The 8,212-nt window shown below is 43.5% G+C and overlaps 1 long non-coding RNA gene across 1 annotated transcript in view; it reads left to right on the forward strand.

Moving 5' to 3' along the window:
* The first annotated feature begins 3,802 nt into the window (after positions 1-3,802).
* LOC142605182 (uncharacterized) overlaps positions 3,803-8,212 on the forward strand; it is a 75,460-nt gene continuing 71,050 nt past the window's right edge. Inside the window, exon 1 of the long non-coding RNA XR_012838914.1 lies at positions 3,803-3,986. This is a non-coding gene — a long non-coding RNA (uncharacterized LOC142605182). The remainder of the gene's footprint in view (positions 3,987-8,212) is intronic.

An 8,212-nucleotide genomic window follows, 5' to 3' on the forward strand; every position in this document is an offset into this window, starting at 1 on the left:
GCTGTCCGTTTCCAAGAAAGTGAAGCTGACAAACAAAAATAGATAATCTGTCCTTCAGGTAAGCTTTCTTTGCAGTCCAATGTGCTAGCTATTGGAGCCTTGTGGAGAATAGTATGAATTGTACGGTCAGGGACTTAATAATTCTTAGAAATGAATCATTGCTGTCAGAGTTTCTATGGAAACGGAGAAATAAATGAATAGTTAGGCTATTTTCAAATTAATTCTATCAGAAGATCCAAAGGTTGCGCAATGGCTAGAAGTATACAAAGAAATAAATCATTTTATTATTTAGATTTCGCTAGTTACTGTTACTGTTGTGGGTTTTTTTTAAAGTATGTTTTATAGAACTTAGTCACAAAACATTTAAACTCAATAGAAGACAAACAGGACATTTGGCTGTAAGTTCAGAACAATGAACTCATGAGGTTTATTTTTATATGCAAGTTCAACTTGGACACGTGCCATGTAACACAAAAAAAACCAGTTACCACTTAATGCCTTTTTTTTTCTCTCTTGAAATGATGAGGGCATCTGGATCCCATTTTAAATTGCAAACTAGGCTTTTTAGCTTTTTAAAACAATTTGCATAGCTTGAACTAATTAATGCTTTGGTTGATGTGTAGGCAGTAAAAGACAACATGACCCCAAGCATGAGAGAGGTGAAGGAGAATTGCATGAATTTGGGCATTTCCTAACTTTTGAGAGCTTGAATTGTCTACCCGAACATTTCAATGTAAGTAGGGCATACGCTTAGCGGATGTCACGAAGTAATACCAGAAGGAGACCCCTAGGATAAGCTATGTGTGTTTCCCAGCATCACAAATAAACACTCACAGAGCCTAAATGCGCAGCCTTATGTTCTGTTAAGCCAACAGCCTTGGCCAGATGCGTCTGTCCCTCGTGAGTTAAGAGCCGTTCGCTGGAGTCCCTGAACCACGTGTGAGCTCGTGACACCAGAGGCCTAATTTCTGTGATCTGCACTATTTCTGCTGATACTGGGCTGATGTCCCTCAGTTCTAGCTGGCTGGACCAGCATCGACCAATGCCCAGCCAATTTCCTCTCAGGTTTTGGTGTGATGGTTTCTTCCACCCAGTGAAACTCAAGTCTGCAAGCAACCCCACAGTTATGTTTAAGAATGGCACTTCTCCATCCCAAATAAAATGTGGCATCTTAAGGCTGGACTACTATCGAAGCATGTGCTGTAGGGAATCAGAACCCCTCAGTTGTATGAAATAATGGAAACCAGGAGGAACAGAGAATTTCTACTCAGGACAAATCCAGTTTGCATGGAAATGAGAAAACTTGAACTATACCCTTCCAAACCTTAGTGTCAGATGCATAGTCTTAAAAGACATGGCTTGGATTAGGTTTTTCCCAGGCTACAGCACTTTGCAGCACCGAGGTGAGGATGGTTGGAGGAGGGATTGCCTAGCTAGGGCACAGTGCTACAGACTAGGGAGGCGTTTCTGCAGAGCTCTGCAGGAACTCAACTCTCAATGAAGCATTTTGGTTTCATGATACAGCTTGTTCTGCCAAAAGCATTCCAGCATTTTGATCGTGCTACCCTTCAACCTTCTGCAGCCTGCAATTCTTCACAGACAGCTTGGCTACAATTAGGGCTTTTTTCAGAAGATGGCAAAATGCATACCATAAATCCCAAGAACTGGGGAATGTTGCTTGAAAAAAAATTTTGCTGGATTTTTTTTTTTAACTTTGACAAAACCGTCTTTATTCCTTGTTCACAGAAATAGTTAACGTGATTTACCTGAAATTTTCCAAAGCAGTTTTCTTTGAGGCAGATACTTGCCTGGCACCTGGGAAGGATGAGTCCCTGCAATGACACTGTCAGGGGACAGAGGGCCTGGGGAGCAGCTCTGCAGGAAAGCCCTGAGGTGGTAGTGGGCATCTAGCTGAACGTGAGCCTGCACTGTGCCCTGGCAGTAAAGGCAGCCAGCAGCTCCTGAGCTGTGTGATCAGGGGTATGGCCTGAAGATCAAGGGAAGGGATTGTGCCCCTCTGTGTGGCAATCAGTCAGACCACATCTAGATACTGAGTCCAGTTTTGGGACCTGACATAGGAAAGACGTGGATAAACTGGAGGGACCTCAGGGGAGGGCCCCCAGGGTGGTGGGGCTGGAGCACTTGCCCCATGAAGAGAGGCTAGGGGAGTTGGGCTGGGTCAGCCTGGAGAGGGGACAGCTTTGGGGCACCTAACAGCCCCCAGCATAGATGAAGTGTCATGGAGGAGACGGAGCTGGGATCCTCACAGCAGTGCAGGGTGGAAGAGTGAGCAGTAATGGGCACAAGTTGAAATGAGAGAGGTTCAGGTGGAGTATAGGGAGAAACTTTCCCCATGAGACAGCGAAGCAGGTTTCCCCGAGCAGCTGTGCTGTCTCCATCCTTGGAGGATTTCAAGCCCCAAGTGGTCCAAGCCCTGAGCAGCCTGGTCTGCCCCAGCGCTGGCCATGCTTCGGGCAGGAGGATAGACCAGGCCACTCCCAGCCTGATTTAGCCAATCATCCTCTGATCTTAATCAACCGGACATGGGGTCCTGCTCGAAACACACTTAACAAATGGTAGTGCTGTCAACGCTGCCTACAGCAGCTGTGCTGAGCTGGAGATCCAGACCGCTCTCATTGCAGACATGATGGGTGGCATCCAACCAGCAAATGGTGGGGCACCTTATTCTTCCTTTCTTGCTTTTGAAAGGTATTTGAGAAGCTCGTGAGGTCTGGGTAAGTCTTCCAAATAGCAACCTAACCACACAGATTCATCTGTGTAAAAACCATATACGGTCTTAAACAACTGTGCTCAGGTCAACAAAATGTTACATTTTACTATATGCTATTTGATACAGATTAGATTTGTAAATTGAGAAATACTGTAGTGGTCCTTGCCAGGGCTGAGCAATCCAAGAAATATTAAGTTTAAAGTTGATTCAGATCTGAACACTCGAGTTGTATCCGCAGTTTTGCACACCATCCAGCTTAGTATCTATCACTGTTACTATTTGTTATGACAGCTATATTATTTGTGAGGTAATGGAACATTATAAAACAAAGCAGAGCTGTTAAAAGTATCAAAATTCCCTTATTGTGAGTACTTTCGTCTTAGGTTTCATTATTTTTTGGGTTATCCAGAATGTACATTTGTATACTATAGACATGATAAATCTTTATATTAATCTTTGTGACCTGCATTTGCCCTGGCTCATGTGATCTCAGTATTTCCACAGTAAAAAATAACAGAAGACTTGATGTAGAAAATTTAAGGCATTTACTGTGTTTATAAAACTCACTATGGGCCTGATCTTGTAATTCCTTTACTTGGTTAAATTTTTATTATTCATCTAAGCACTGTCACCAAAGCGTAACATTACATGCAAAGGGAGGTTTGTAACATTAGGCCCTGGTGAGATGTTAACATTAGCAGTGATCATCCCTGTCTTCCATCATGTGGAGGATGTCATGGAAATGAAAGAAGTTCTTGTGGAAATGGTTACATCAGTCACATCTGCTGGGGAAAGCTGGAGCATCATGCAGGCAAGCTGCAGGTGTGCTGGGGCAGAAGGGGGCTGAGGATAGCCCCATGCCCAAACAAGAGGCAAAGGGCCAGGTGAGGGGAGCCCCGCTGAAATGAAACCAGGTGCCACAAAGCCACATAGGGCACCGTCTAGGTTTCAGCAGGGATGGAGTTAAATTTTCATGCTAGCAGCTGGTATAGTGCTGTGGTTTGGATTTAGGATGAGAATAATGTTGATAACACACTGATAGTTTTTATTTGTTGACTTTTCAGCTTGTCATACTGGCCTGCCAGTGAGAAGGCAAGGGGCGCCCAAGAAGTTGGGAGGGGACACCGCCAAGACAGCTGACCCAGACTGGCCAAAGCAATATTCCATACCATGTGACGTCATGCTCCCTGTATAACTAGGGGAGTTGGCTGGAAGGTGCACGACTCGAGAACTAGCTGAGCATTGGCTCTGTCTGGTGAGCAATTGTGCTGTGCATCACTTGTTTTGTATATGATCTTCTTCTTCTTCTTCTTCTTCTTCTTCTTCTTCTTCTTCTTCTTCTTCTTCTTCTTCTTCTTCTGTCCTATTAAACTGTCTTTGTCTCAACCCATGAATTCTACCTTTTTTTTTTTCAGTTCTCTCCCCCATCCCACTGCGAGAGGAATGAGCGAACGGCTGTGTGGTTGTTTTAGCTGCTCGCCAGGTTAAACCACAGCAGGTGCCCAGGAAAGAGACAGCTATGGGGATCCATATGAAAGTAGCAGCATTTTTAAGAACTGTTCTTCACATTAGCCCATGATGTCATCTGGTTTATTATTCTTATTCTTACTCCGTTCTTATTCCATTATCATCATCATTATTGTTGTTGTTGTTATTATTATTACTGCTTTTATTGCTCCCTTTAGATTGATACTAAATAAAGACAAGCAGTAACCAGAAAGAACACCTTCAAGGCCTGCCATGGTAGACTCTTAACCTCCCTCCTCTCACCATCAGCACCATCCAGCAATTCCCAGTGAAGGCTTTCATTGTCTCCCCATTAGGGCGTAATGGCTAATTAGGAACAGCCTGTGTGCATGAACAATGTGCAGCCCCTGCCTGGACATCCCGCTAGGGCTGCAGGAGGGGAGCGGGCATTGGCAAGAGGGGGTAGGGCTGGGGGGGGGTTGGGCGTGCAAAGGGGACCTGGCACTGACTGGAAATCCCAGCCTAGCCATTCCCACAAAACCTGAGGAAGACTCCTCATTCTTACTTGCTCTCACGGGAAATAAAAAGTCTCAAGTCTAACCAATTTTCCTAGCCAAAACCATAAGAAACAAAACAATCCATTTCCTAGCCAAAACTGTAAGAACAACTATCTGCACCTTAGTCGTTGCTTATCTGTCAGAGGATGCAGTATAGTATATCAGATTAATCTGAGGAAAGGGGAGGAGAGATTGTGCTCTCTGCTGTTGTTTCTTTAGCTTAGATGAGTACTAGATATTGCTAGATGCCTTCAAGTTTCATTTTTTAAATCTCTTGCCAAAGGGGTGGGAATATGTATATGAGAGCTGGCATGACTTCCTATTTCATTTCACTTGTCCATCTTTTCCCCAATTCTGAGGTCTTCTTATCTCTAATAGAAGCATTTATACATACTGTCAGTGGTTCTATATTTGTGTAAAAAAATTATGTTTGGCACATGAGAATGGTTATGTGAAGTCAAAGAAGACACAGAACTCTCCTGATTAATGTATTTGTATAATTAATAATTTTATGAACTGCTTCTGGATATTAACATTTAATAAGGCAGGTGTCTTTTCTCTTTTAACCTCCTGTGCCATAAGGACAAATTCTCATGAATTTTCTTGACTCTCCTGAATTGACTCTCCTGAATGAAATTAATTACCTTTTAAAAACTGCTCTCTGGGAGATCTAATTCTCTTTTTTTCTCTGCTGCTGACATACTCCTAACCTGCTGTTGATCCAAATTATTTCAGAATCTTTATTTCTTTTTCCTCAAAAACCCGCTGCCTCTCTAAGAGAGATTTGTAAGAAGCAATGGCTCAGGAGCCCTTATTTCTAACTTTCTGCCCTCAAATTTAAGAGCAGACTGCTGGCAAGGAACAGCAATGTCTGCGCTAGCAAGGGATGTGGTGCCATAGGAGTGAGTCAGGGTATAGGATGCATGCGTCTATATGCCAAAACTAGGAATGGAAGTGGTCCACCACACTGCCTGCTGTGGTGGGTAGGGGAGAGGTGGTGTAACAGAAGTTTAGCAGCACTGCTTCATCACCTAATTTATTGTGGCATTGATTGCCAATCCTTGTGCAGCCCACAGAGAGCTTAACAGCCTTCTGGGTCTGGCATGGGCTTGTGCAGCGGCTCAAGAAACTTTTAGTGCACTTACAGTGCAGATTTACAATGGAGCTTGGGCTTAGGCTGTGCTTGGATTTTTGAGGCTGCTGAAACTTGCCATTGTCATTATTGTAGAAGAAAGCAATAGAAAGGGGAGGGGGATAATTACAAGGACATTAGGAGAAACAAAGGGGTTCAGCAAAGAGGGGACAGAGCAACAGAAGATACATTAGGTAAAAACAGCCACGTTAATTCTTGGTGCGAGAAGGAGCATCAAAGATGACTTGAGGACTGCCAATCATCAGCAAATAGGAAGCACGTGCAGCACTTAGTCCTTTATGCGGTGTGGGAGCCATTGCAGGAGAGTCCTGATGGTTTGAGACCTTTCTTAGGCCTGTGCATGTTTGGTAAGTGCTACAAGACCTAGTGGTGATGTAGCTTACTCCTTGGTTCAGACCTCAGTGTCTCCATCAGGGGTTGCAGTAACCTACATATGTGTACATATCTGGAGTGGAGGTTCTGGTTTGGTTTCCTCTGAAAGGAATCTGGAGAATGTTCCTGGTACATGTAAAACAGACTGGACCAATGCATGGTAAATTGGGCCAGGTAGAGGATTTACTTCAACTTGCCTTACTTCTCTGGGCTGCAGCAGCCTCCAGGCACAGCACTTCGGCTGTGGAGTGACTAGCCCATCTCAGTTAGGAGGTCAGAATATGAAGCAGTGAATTAAGCTGTTGCTTAAAATGGAGTTCATTACCGTCTGTTTGCAAATACATTTTTTTCTCTCAAAGAAACTTAAAATAAATTAAAAAATTACTTCCTGATAATAGTATTTATTTAAGTAGCCCTTAGTTCAAAGCTATTCAGCACGCTTCAGACTTAGAGATGACTTACACCTCTTTCATAGCTTCATGAACTGTATGATCCTCAAATCTCCACAATGATCTCTGACCTCCACTAATATCCTCTCTCTCATTTTATCCTGTGGTGGAGAGTCTGTGCCAGTCATCTCATTCTGCACAGCAATAAGGAGCCCTGTGAGGCTTTAGTCATAGAATCATAGAATCATAGAATGGTTTGGGTTGGAAGGGACCTTAAAGATCATCTAGTTCTACGGGCAGGGACACCCTCCACTAGACCACGTTGCCCAAAGCCCCGTCCAGCCTGGCCTTGAACACTTCCAGGGAGGGGGCAATTCACTGGCTTTCAGGTGTTAGTTACTGGCTTCTAGCTCTGACACAAGTGGCCACAAGCATGGCAATGGCTGACACCGAGTACGGAGGGGTGCATGGTGCTAGCAGGCACGTCATGAGTGACCTGGGTGTGCAAGCTCCTCTTCTAGCCCTGCAATTGAGTGGGCCATACCAGGGAAAAAGAACAAGACTGATGCTATAATCTTGTGCTGAGGGCTTCCCTTTTTATTAGTATAAAAACCTAGCTCATTTGTGATGTTCAGAAATACAGAATTTCCTGCTTTTCCAGGAGAGATATGCTTTCACTCTGTTAGAAAAAAAGACAGCTTTACCTTTTCCTTCCACCAGCATGCAAAGAAGTTGTTTTGAAAAAGAAAATCCAATTAAAAACTGTTAACACAATCTTCACAGCTGAGTCACGTTCCCAGGTACCTCATGTTCCTCATGTTGTGTCCAACAATAAACATCTGACTCAAGACAGAGGCTGCTGCTCCTGGGGCCAGGCACCTGAGTGCTGGGTGTTGTGATATTCATTATCACAATGCTGGAGACCCTTTTCACATCTAGCCCTGAGCCTTGTTTTCTCTGCAGATCATTGTGCTTTTCTTCTCCAGTTTCTTAAAATATTACCTCTGTCTTCTCGCTGATGGGATTCCTGGAACAGTGAGGATCCTCACAAATTCGTAGGTGCAGTTTGTTATAGGTTGAATTGCAGATGTTTAGAAGCAAACCTGGAGAGGGGGCAGAGTTTGCCCAGCCATGCTCTTCAGAGCAGAGGAAGCCCATGTTCCAGAATCTTGTCTGCAGAACGAAAGTGGAAGTAAAAATAAAAGAATTTCATTTGGAAGAATAGCAGAATGAGCAGAACTCAATACTCAACACTAGTGCTACTACAAAGGCTACATAAAGCATTGTGATCAGATGCGTACCTGCATTTGTATTATAACAGAAAAACAAGTTACCATCCTCTCATATGAAGTTGTTTTAAACTCACCTGGTTATGCTGGAGCTGATTTGTTTTGACAGCATGGGATTAACATACTGTATTAACTGCTGGTTATTTTGGCATGGTGTGTTTTGTTTTTTTTTTTTTTGCAATATCAATATAACATAGTACAGTCACCAAAAATAACAGTGTAGTTATTTGATTGCTAGTCAGCTGGGTTGAAGT

This window comes from Balearica regulorum, chromosome 1 (genome assembly GCF_011004875.1).
Source record: "Balearica regulorum gibbericeps isolate bBalReg1 chromosome 1, bBalReg1.pri, whole genome shotgun sequence".
NCBI lineage: Eukaryota > Metazoa > Chordata > Aves > Gruiformes > Gruidae > Balearica > Balearica regulorum.